The sequence below is a fragment of the Equus asinus genome, chromosome 21, assembly GCF_041296235.1.
Source record: "Equus asinus isolate D_3611 breed Donkey chromosome 21, EquAss-T2T_v2, whole genome shotgun sequence".
NCBI lineage: Eukaryota > Metazoa > Chordata > Mammalia > Perissodactyla > Equidae > Equus > Equus asinus.
In genome coordinates this window covers 4544266-4556692 of record NC_091810.1, presented here as the reverse complement: position 1 = coordinate 4556692, position 12427 = coordinate 4544266, and positions in this window count along the sequence as shown.

Genomic DNA, 12427 nt, shown 5'->3' with positions numbered 1-12427 from the left:
AGGAAATCTTGTGACCTGCCAAGGTGGAATTGGCAGAGTGCCACGAGATGACACCATCATTGTGCATCAGAACATTCCCTGGGCAACTTCAACTTGTGAGGGAGTCCAGGACTTTTTCTGGGTAAGGTCCACCCATTTTGCCATCTACCCAAGATATAAGAGATAAAACCTAGGATAATCTTACAGGAGTGACACCAGTGTCTAGAGAGAATGTAGGAGCCCTTTCGAAGTTCAAGGAGAAAGATAGAAACTGACAACAATTGCAGAAAAAGGAAAACTATCCTACCTAGACAGGGTGAGGAGTCAGACTGGTCTGAGATGGCTGTGAAACTCTGTGTGCACGGAGGTTGTCAGGACAACTTCGAATTTTGAGGTCGCTTATGACATCACGGTGAACATGTCCCCCAGGGTGGCCGCATGGTTACAGTCTGAGGATTGGCCTAGGCTAGGCTATTAAAGGGACAGATACCCAGAAACAGGTTTGGCAAACAGAAAGCAGGCACAGAAACTAGAAGAGATAAAACAGAGTCTGATGCAAGGGATAAGAAAGGAACCCTAGGCCACAAGTGAGAATAGAGGGACAGGCACGGAGAGGAGAACATTGTCATCTATTCAAGTCTATGGGGAGGTCATGCTGATTCAAGCTTGCAACTTCATTGGAAACAAGTGGCCGGACTTGGCGTTCATCACACCTACAGTGCCCTTGTGCCTTAAGCATAATGCAAAGTCAAGAAAGATGTCTTGAGGACATTGAAGAGAAGAATCGATGCCTCCTTTCCAAGGCCCATAGCATTCTTTGAAGGTCAGTCTCTTTTTCCGAAGCTCTGGTGTCACGTGGGCCCACTGGGCACATGGTAATGTGTCCCAAGAGATGTCTTGGAAGCCTTGAAGGAATGGAGCCCTGTCACGCTTGGGGTATGTCTCTTTGTTTGGAAGTGCTCTACAAGGGTGCTGAAAAGCACCCTCTTCCACAGGGCTTCGTTCCTTCGTGAAGGCTGCCCTCCCAGGCTAGTGTGCTCTGTTTGCCTCCATCGAAATTCTCTCCCCCTACCTCTTGCCGTAGAAGGATTATTGATTATGTGTTTTGACACCATATGTAAGGAAGTTGCACGAAAATTAGAACTTTACAGTTGTGTTTCAAGAAAAATAAACAGGCCAGGGTAGAGGATGTAGGGCAAACAAATGGCACACCCTATAAAAATTAAGTAAGCCCGTATCTGGACGGAATCTAGGGGAACGTTCAAGGATCAGGGGTCAAGTTCGAAACTTCCCAAATCCGGAAAAGAGACAGAAAAATATCTTTCCTGGAGAGTGGAATTCATCCGATTTGTCTAAGTTTTCTTGGAAACATTGTGTCCGTGAAGGGAGTTGCCAGGGCCACCTCGAATTTGGAGTTTCTGATCTCAGGATGTCAAACCAACCCACATGACCACGTGTTCTCAGTGCTTAGTTTGACCTAGGCTAGGATAGCCAAGAGTCCTACAAGTGACCGGTGCAAATTCAAGGACAACAACCAAGAGTCACGAAAGCACTCACACCTCACCCTAGAGAACATACAGCGATTAAAGAAATACAAACTAATCCCTCGGAATGAAGGAGAACGGACTGATAAGCATGTCTAAGGGAGATAGCTGAGAAAGACCATGACGAGTATACTATGGAAAAGAAAAAGAGGACCCAGAAAATGGAAGGTGAACAGAAATCACACCTGAATTATCCACAATGAAAGATGATGTCCGTCTTTAGACAGACTCTGCTGGAACGTTTGAAAGTCAGAGAAATTCACAAGCCAAAAAACGGCAGCGAAGGTCAAGCATGGGCTAACTAGGAAGGGTGAGTTATGAGACTGCTCCAAGCAGGCTCTGAAACCTGTATCCAGGAAGCATGCTGGACCTCAGAGACACAATTATGACAAATCCTCTGACATCACAATGGACCCGAAAAACAACCTAGCCTCATCTACACAGTGCTAGAGTTGGGCTCACTAGTATATTTAACTCCCATTGCACTCAACTGCACGTTGCCACTGAACATGTAAGTGGCCGGCCGGTGGTGCAGTGGTGAGGTCCGCACCTTCTGGGTCTGTGGCCCAGTATGGGCTGGGTGGAATCCTCGGTTTGGGCCTCCTCACCACTGCTTCAGTTGTTCAGGTGCAGGCGTCCGAGGTAGAGTAGAGGCAGATGGGAAGGGACGTTGGACAGGGCCAGACTTCCACAGCAAATACAGGAGCATTGCCAGCAGATGTGAGCACAGCAATGCACTTGTGCCAAAACAAAACCAATTAAAAGTTGCAAAGAATAGAAAAACTGAAGCTAAGGAAAAAAAAAAAAAAAAAAAACAGGAGCTTGCCATTACGAAGAATAGGATCTCTGTGAATAACCTTAGCAAAACAGGTGAATTCTATGTTAATTCAAAAACTAGCAAACCTTTGGGGAAAGAAACTCAAGAAGACACAAGAAAAAAAAAGATATCGAGGGATCTAGGAATGGAAGGATTAACACACTTGAAAGGTTCATACCGCAGTAAGGAATCTCTGGATTCCATGCAATCCCAGTCAAAGTTGCAGCAGTATTTGCCACAGAGAAGAAGAGAGAATCCTAAAGTTTCTAGCCAGCAACACGAGACCCTGACTAGGCAAAGGAATCCTCAGGAAAACGAACAAAGCGGCACGTGTCACAATTTCTGATTTCAACATAGAGGACGAAGCGCTAGGTACCGAAACGGCACAGTCTGGGCCCCAAAACAGGCATGAAGACCCATGCAAAACAATTGAGAGCCCAGAGCCCAACTCAAACTTACATGGACAGCCCATTTTGGACCAGGGAGCCAAGTGGAGACAGCGGAGGAAGGAGAGTCTCTACAATAAACGGTGCTGGGAAGCCTGCACAGCCACATGGAACACAACGAGAGTACACCATGATGTTACACCTGGCACACACACCACCTGAAATGGATTAAAGCCTTGAATGGCAGACTTGAAACCGTGAACCTTGTAGGAGAAGACCTAGGCAGAGTGCTCTTTGCCATCTGTCTGAGCCGCCTATTTGGAAGAAGCATGTCTGACTGGGCAAGGGCAACAAAGGAAACAAGAAACAAACGGGACCACATCAAATGCACACACTTCTGCCCACTCAAGGAAACCATCAACTGAATACTAAGACACCACAACAATTGGGAGAGGATGTTTGCAAACCACACATCGGACAAGGGGTGAAAAGCCCAAAGATACAATCAACTCGCACGTCTCCACAAGAAAAAAAACAAGCCAATGAAAACCTGGTCAAAAGATGGAAGCAGAGATTTCTCCGAAGAAGACAGAAAGAGGGCCAGTAGGTGCACGAAAACTTGTTCACCATCATTAAGTCTCAGGAAAATGCAAATCCAAACTGCAAGGCCATGGCAGCTCACTGTGGTCAGCATGGCTAGAAGGAAGCAGACAGGAAATAACAAGTGTCAGAGAGGAGGTGGAGAGAAGGGAAGCCTCCTGCACTGCTGGTGGGAGTGTAACCCGGTGCAGCCACGATGCCAAAGGTGTGGAACTGCCTCAGAAGTTTAAGTATCCACGTCCCGTATGACCCAGCTATTAATCTGCCGCTTGCTTATCCAAAAAAGTCAGAAAGACTACCGCATAAAGACATGTGCATGGCTGTGTTCACCACAGTCTTACTCCTGATATCCAAGACTTGGAAAGCACCCTGGTGTCCAGCAAGGGATGATTGGAGAAGGAAGATGGGCTATAGCCACACAATGGTATACCACTCAGCCGGAACAAATGATGCAATCCAGCCATTTGTGACCACCAGAATGGCTGTGAGGGTTTTAGGGGAAGTGTAACAAGCCCCAGTGAGAAATTCAAATACCATAGAATCTCACTTACAAGGCGAAGAAAAAGCAAGCACTAACCAACAGGTGGCACTGAACATTTGTATGCGGGCTCCCAGAGGCAAAGAGGGGCGGTGACGGAGGGTGAAAGAGAAGAATAGGCACAAGTGTGTGGTGAGGGCCTGTGATTAGTCTTACACTGGTGAAGATGATGTAAGCTACACAGAAGTCTAAAGCAATGAGGATGTGAATCTGGAAGTTATAGTACGTTCTAATGCAGGGTCATGGCTATAAATTCACCTCAAATCAAAAATCCAAAAAGGGGTCCAGAATGATGTCATAAAGCTTTGGGGGCGGAAAGAGTTTACGGAAGGTGAACTTCCAAGGATGGAAAATCACCTCCAAATGCTTACAGATGCTACAGAAAGGCAGACCATTCCAAATAGGTGAAGAGGAATACTACGAAGAGAACATGATCAGTCCTAAACCCATGAACGAACGGAAAATGTTACCGTCCATGATGTTATTACTAATCACCTTCACGAATAATCCAAACAGGCCCACGTCTTCCCAAGTTCAGGCAAAAGGTTGGTCCAAAAGTACAATTCAGGGCCGGCCCTGTGGTGGAGCAGGTAAGTGCCCACATTCCGCTTGGGCGGCCCGGGCCTCACTGTTTCACATTACGAGTGCATATCACATTAGTAGTGTTAGGAAATATAGATTTCATGGTATGGTGCGGGCAGAGATCATAAATAAGCAGCAATTGTGAGGATACGTTATCAATACGCACAAGAAAAGGAACCATAAGAATATTACAATCTATGGAAGTATCTGGTACACTTCCCAAAGGCAGAAGGAAGGAAATCTTGTGACCTGCCAAGGTGGAATTGGCAGAGTGCCACGAGATGACACCATCATTGTGCATCAGAACATTCCCTGGGCAACTTCAACTTGTGAGGGAGTCCAGGACTTTTTCTGGGTAAGGTCCACCCATTTTGCCATCTACCCAAGATATAAGAGATAAAACCCAGGATAATCTTACAGGAGTGAAACCAGTGTCTAGAGAGAATGTAGGAGCCCTTTCGAAGTTCAAGGAGAAAGATAGAAACTGACAACAATTGCAGAAAAAGGAAAACTATCCTACCTAGACAGGGTGAGGAGTCAGACTGGTCTGAGATGGCTGTGAAACTCTGTGTGCACGGAGGTTGTCAGGACAACTTCGAATTTTGAGGTCGCTTATGACATCACGGTGAACATGTCCCCCAGGGTGGCCGCATGGTTACAGTCTGAGGATTGGCCTAGGCTAGGCTATTAAAGGGACAGATACCCAGAAACAGGTTTGGCAAACAGAAAGCAGGCACAGAAACTAGAAGAGATAAAACAGAGTCTGATGCAAGGGATAAGAAAGGAACCCTAGGCCACAAGTGAGAATAGAGGGACAGGCACGGAGAGGAGAACATTGTCATCTATTCAAGTCTATGGGGAGGTCATGCTGATTCAAGCTTGCAACTTCATTGGAAACAAGTGGCCGGACTTGGCGTTCATCACACCTACAGTGCCCTTGTGCCTTAAGCATAATGCAAAGTCAAGAAAGATGTCTTGAGGACATTGAAGAGAAGAATCGATGCCTCCTTTCCAAGGCCCATAGCATTCTTTGCAGGTCAGTCTCTTTTTCCGAAGCTCTGGTGTCACGTGGGCCCACTGGGCACATGGTAATGTGTCCCAAGAGATGTCTTGGAAGCCTTGAAGGAATGGAGCCCTGTCACGCTTGGGGTATGTCTCTTTGTTTGGAAGTGCTCTACAAGGGTGCTGAAAAGCACCCTCTTCCACAGGGCTTCGTTCCTTCGTGAAGGCTGCCCTCCCAGGCTAGTGTGCTCTGTTTGCCTCCATCGAAATTCTCTCCCCCTACCTCTTGCCGTAGAAGGATTATTGATTATGTGTTTTGACACCATATGTAAGGAAGTTGCACGAAAATTAGAACTTTACAGTTGTGTTTCAAGAAAAATAAACAGGCCAGGGTAGAGGATGTAGGGCAAACAAATGGCACACCCTATAAAAATTAAGTAAGCCCGTATCTGGACGGAATCTAGGGGAACGTTCAAGGATCAGGGGTCAAGTTCGAAACTTCCCAAATCCGGAAAAGAGACAGAAAAATATCTTTCCTGGAGAGTGGAATTCATCCGATTTGTCTAAGTTGTCTTGGAAACATTGTGTCCGTGAAGGGAGTTGCCAGGGCCACCTCGAATTTGGAGTTTCTGATCTCAGGATGTCAAACCAACCCACATGACCACGTGTTCTCAGTGCTTAGTTTGACCTAGGCTAGGATAGCCAAGAGTCCTACAAGTGACCGGTGCAAATTCAAGGACAACAACCAAGAGTCACGAAAGCACTCACACCTCACCCTAGAGAACATACAGCGATTAAAGAAATACAAACTAATCCCTCGGAATGAAGGAGAACGGACTGATAAGCATGTCTAAGGGAGATAGCTGAGAAAGACCATGACGAGTATACTATGGAAAAGAAAAAGAGGACCCAGAAAATGGAAGGTGAACAGAAATCACACCTGAATTATCCACAATGAAAGATGATGTCCGTCTTTAGACAGACTCTGCTGGAACGTTTGAAAGTCAGAGAAATTCACAAGCCAAAAAACGGCAGCGAAGGTCAAGCATGGGCTAACTGGGAAGGGTGAGTTATGAGACTGCTCCAAGCAGGCTCTGAAACCTGTATCCAGGAAGCATGCTGGACCTCAGAGACACAATTATGACAAATCCTCTGACATCACAATGGACCCGAAAAACAACCTAGCCTCATCTACACAGTGCTAGAGTTGGGCTCACTAGTATATTTAACTCCCATTGCACTCAACTGCACGTTGCCACTGAACATGTAAGTGGCCGGCCGGTGGTGCAGTGGTGAGGTCCGCACCTTCTGGGTCTGTGGCCCAGTATGGGCTGGGTGGAATCCTCGGTTTGGGCCTCCTCACCTCTGCTTCAGTTGTTCTGGTGCAGGCGTCCGAGGTAGAGTAGAGGCAGATGGGAAGGGACGTTGGACAGGGCCAGACTTCCACAGCAAATACAGGAGCATTGCCAGCAGATGTGAGCACAGCAATGCACTTGTGCCAAAACAAAACCAATTAAAAGTTGCAAAGAATAGAAAAACTGAAGCTAAGGAAAAAAAAAAAACAAAAAAACAGGAGCTTGCCATTACGAAGAATAGGATCTCTGTGAATAACCTTAGCAAAACAGGTGAATTCTATGTTAATTCAAAAACTAGCAAACCTTTGGGGAAAGAAACTCAAGAAGACACAAGAAAAAAAAAGATACCGAGGGATCTAGGAATGGAAGGATTAACACACTTGAAAGGTTCATACCGCAGTAAGGAATCTCTGGATTCCATGCAATCCCAGTCAAAGTTGCAGCAGTATTTGCCACAGAGAAGAAGAGAGAATCCTAAAGTTTCTAGCCAGCAACGCGAGACCCTGACTAGGCAAAGGAATCCTCAGGAAAACGAACAAAGCGGCACGTGTCACAATTTCTGATTTCAACATAGAGGACGAAGCGCTAGGTACCGAAACGGCACAGTCTGGGTCCCAAAACAGGCATGAAGACCCATGCAAAACAACTGAGAGCCCAGAGCCCAACTCAAACTTACATGGACAGCCCATTTTGGACCAGGGAGCCAAGTGGAGACAGCGGAGAAAGGAGAGTCTCTACAATAAACGGTGCTGGGAAGCCTGCACAGCCACATGGAACACAACGAGAGTACACCATGATGTTACACCTGGCACACACACCACCTGAAGTGGATTAAAGCCTTGAATGGCAGACTTGAAACCGTGAACCTTGTAGGAGAAGACCTAGGCAGAGTGCTCTTTGCCATCTGTCTGAGCCGCCTATTTGGAAGAAGCATGTCTGACTGGGCAAGGGCAACAAAGGAAACAAGAAACAAACGGGACCACATCAAATGCACACACTTCTGCCCACTCAAGGAAACCATCAACTGAATACTAAGACACCACAACAATTGGGAGAGGATGTTTGCAAACCACACATCGGACAAGGGGTGAAAAGCCCAAAGATACAATCAACTCGCACGTCTCCACAAGAAAAAAAACAAGCCAATGAAAACCTGGTCAAAAGATGGAAGCAGAGATTTCTCCGAAGAAGACAGAAAGAGGGCCAGTAGGTGCACGAAAACTTGTTCACCATCATTAAGTCTCAGGAAAATGCAAATCCAAACTGCAAGGCCATGGCAGCTCACTGTGGTCAGCATGGCTAGAAGGAAGCAGACAGGAAATAACAAGTGTCAGAGAGGAGGTGGAGAGAAGGGAAGCCTCCTGCACTGCTGGTGGGAGTGTAACCCGGTGCAGCCACGATGCCAAAGGTGTGGAACTGCCTCAGAAGTTTAAGTATCCATGTCCCGTATGACCCAGCTATTAATCTGCCGCTTGCTTATCCAAAAAAGTCAGAAAGACTACCGCATAAAGACATGTGCATGGCTGTGTTCACCACAGTCTTACTCCTGATATCCAAGACTTGGAAAGCACCCTGGTGTCCAGCAAGGGATGATTGGAGAAGGAAGATGGGCTATAGCCACACAATGGTATACCACTCAGCCGGAACAAATGATGCAATCCAGCCATTTGTGACCACCAGAATGGCTGTGAGGGTTTTAGGGGAAGTGTAACAAGCCCCAGGGAGAAATTCAAATACCATAGAATCTCACTTACAAGGCGAAGAAAAAGCAAGCACTAACCAACAGGTGGCACTGAACATTTGTATGCGGGCTCCCAGAGGCAAAGAGGGGCGGTGACGGAGGGTGAAAGAGAAGATTAGGCACAAGTGTGTGGTGAGGGCCTGTGATTAGTCTTACACTGGTGAAGATGATGTAAGCTACACAGAAGTCTAAAGCAATGAGGATGTGAATCTGGAAGTTATAGTACGTTCTAATGCAGGGTCATGGCTATAAATTCACCTCAAATCAAAAATCCAAAAAGGGGTCCAGAATGATGTCATAAAGCTTTGGGGGCGGAAAGAGTTTACGGAAGGTGAACTTCCAAGGATGGAAAATCACCTCCAAATGCTTACAGATGCTACAGAAAGGCAGACCATTCCAAATAGGTGAAGAGGAATACTACGAAGAGAACATGATCAGTCCTAAACCCATGAACGAACGGAAAATGTTACCGTCCATGATGTTATTACTAATCACCTTCACGAATAATCCAAACAGGCCCACGTCTTCCCAAGTTCAGGCAAAAGGTTGGTCCAAAAGTACAATTCAGGGCCGGCCCTGTGGTGGAGCAGGTAAGTGCCCACATTCCGCTTGGGCGGCCCGGGCCTCACTGTTTCACATTACGAGTGCATATCACATTAGTAGTGTTAGGAAATATAGATTTCATGGTATGGTGCGGGCAGAGATCATAAATAAGCAGCAATTGTGGGGATACGCTATCAATACGCACAAGAAAAGGAACCATAAGAATATTACAATCTATGGAAGTATCTGGTACACTTCCCAAAGGCAGAAGGAAGGAAATCTTGTGACCTGCCAAGGTGGAATTGGCAGAGTGCCACGAGATGACACCATCATTGTGCATCAGAACATTCCCTGGGCAACTTCAACTTGTGAGGGAGTCCAGGACTTTTTCTGGGTAAGGTCCACCCATTTTGCCATCTACCCAAGATATAAGAGATAAAACCTAGGATAATCTTACAGGAGTGACACCAGTGTCTAGAGAGAATGTAGGAGCCCTTTCGAAGTTCAAGGAGAAAGATAGAAACTGACAACAATTGCAGAAAAAGGAAAACTATCCTACCTAGACAGGGTGAGGAGTCAGACTGGTCTGAGATGGCTGTGAAACTCTGTGTGCACGGAGGTTGTCAGGACAACTTCGAATTTTGAGGTCGCTTATGACATCACGGTGAACATGTCCCCCAGGGTGGCCGCATGGTTACAGTCTGAGGATTGGCCTAGGCTAGGCTATTAAAGGGACAGATACCCAGAAACAGGTTTGGCAAACAGAAAGCAGGCACAGAAACTAGAAGAGATAAAACAGAGTCTGATGCAAGGGATAAGAAAGGAACCCTAGGCCACAAGTGAGAATAGAGGGACAGGCACGGAGAGGAGAACATTGTCATCTATTCAAGTCTATGGGGAGGTCATGCTGATTCAAGCTTGCAACTTCATTGGAAACAAGTGGCCGGACTTGGCGTTCATCACACCTACAGTGCCCTTGTGCCTTAAGCATAATGCAAAGTCAAGAAAGATGTCTTGAGGACATTGAAGAGAAGAATCGATGCCTCCTTTCCAAGGCCCATAGCATTCTTTGAAGGTCAGTCTCTTTTTCCGAAGCTCTGGTGTCACGTGGGCCCACTGGGCACATGGTAATGTGTCCCAAGAGATGTCTTGGAAGCCTTGAAGGAATGGAGCCCTGTCACGCTTGGGGTATGTCTCTTTGTTTGGAAGTGCTCTACAAGGGTGCTGAAAAGCACCCTCTTCCACAGGGCTTCGTTCCTTCGTGAAGGCTGCCCTCCCAGGCTAGTGTGCTCTGTTTGCCTCCATCGAAATTCTCTCCCCCTACCTCTTGCCGTAGAAGGATTATTGATTATGTGTTTTGACACCATATGTAAGGAAGTTGCACGAAAATTAGAACTTTACAGTTGTGTTTCAAGAAAAATAAACAGGCCAGGGTAGAGGATGTAGGGCAAACAAATGGCACACCCTATAAAAATTAAGTAAGCCCGTATCTGGACGGAATCTAGGGGAACGTTCAAGGATCAGGGGTCAAGTTCGAAACTTCCCAAATCCGGAAAAGAGACAGAAAAATATCTTTCCTGGAGAGTGGAATTCATCCGATTTGTCTAAGTTGTCTTGGAAACATTGTGTCCGTGAAGGGAGTTGCCAGGGCCACCTCGAATTTGGAGTTTCTGATCTCAGGATGTCAAACCAACCCACATGACCACGTGTTCTCAGTGCTTAGTTTGACCTAGGCTAGGATAGCCAAGAGTCCTACAAGTGACCGGTGCAAATTCAAGGACAACAACCAAGAGTCACGAAAGCACTCACACCTCACCCTAGAGAACATACAGCGATTAAAGAAATACAAACTAATCCCTCGGAATGAAGGAGAACGGACTGATAAGCATGTCTAAGGGAGATAGCTGAGAAAGACCATGACGAGTATACTATGGAAAAGAAAAAGAGGACCCAGAAAATGGAAGGTGAACAGAAATCACACCTGAATTATCCACAATGAAAGATGATGTCCGTCTTTAGACAGACTCTGCTGGAACGTTTGAAAGTCAGAGAAATTCACAAGCCAAAAAACGGCAGCGAAGGTCAAGCATGGGCTAACTAGGAAGGGTGAGTTATGAGACTGCTCCAAGCAGGCTCTGAAACCTGTATCCAGGAAGCATGCTGGACCTCAGAGACACAATTATGACAAATCCTCTGACATCACAATGGACCCGAAAAACAACCTAGCCTCATCTACACAGTGCTAGAGTTGGGCTCACTAGTATATTTAACTCCCATTGCACTCAACTGCACGTTGCCACTGAACATGTAAGTGGCCGGCCGGTGGTGCAGTGGTGAGGTCCGCACCTTCTGGGTCTGTGGCCCAGTATGGGCTGGGTGGAATCCTCGGTTTGGGCCTCCTCACCACTGCTTCAGTTGTTCAGGTGCAGGCGTCCGAGGTAGAGTAGAGGCAGATGGGAAGGGACGTTGGACAGGGCCAGACTTCCACAGCAAATACAGGAGCATTGCCAGCAGATGTGAGCACAGCAATGCACTTGTGCCAAAACAAAACCAATTAAAAGTTGCAAAGAATAGAAAAACTGAAGCTAAGGAAAAAAAAAAAAAAAAAAAACAGGAGCTTGCCATTACGAAGAATAGGATCTCTGTGAATAACCTTAGCAAAACAGGTGAATTCTATGTTAATTCAAAAACTAGCAAACCTTTGGGGAAAGAAACTCAAGAAGACACAAGAAAAAAAAAGATATCGAGGGATCTAGGAATGGAAGGATTAACACACTTGAAAGGTTCATACCGCAGTAAGGAATCTCTGGATTCCATGCAATCCCAGTCAAAGTTGCAGCAGTATTTGCCACAGAGAAGAAGAGAGAATCCTAAAGTTTCTAGCCAGCAACACGAGACCCTGACTAGGCAAAGGAATCCTCAGGAAAACGAACAAAGCGGCACGTGTCACAATTTCTGATTTCAACATAGAGGACGAAGCGCTAGGTACCGAAACGGCACAGTCTGGGCCCCAAAACAGGCATGAAGACCCATGCAAAACAATTGAGAGCCCAGAGCCCAACTCAAACTTACATGGACAGCCCATTTTGGACCAGGGAGCCAAGTGGAGACAGCGGAGGAAGGAGAGTCTCTACAATAAACGGTGCTGGGAAGCCTGCACAGCCACATGGAACACAACGAGAGTACACCATGATGTTACACCTGGCACACACACCACCTGAAGTGGATTAAAGCCTTGAATGGCAGACTTGAAACCGTGAACCTTGTAGGAGAAGACCTAGGCAGAGTGCTCTTTGCCATCTGTCTGAGCCGCCTATTTGGAAGAAGCATGTCTGACTGG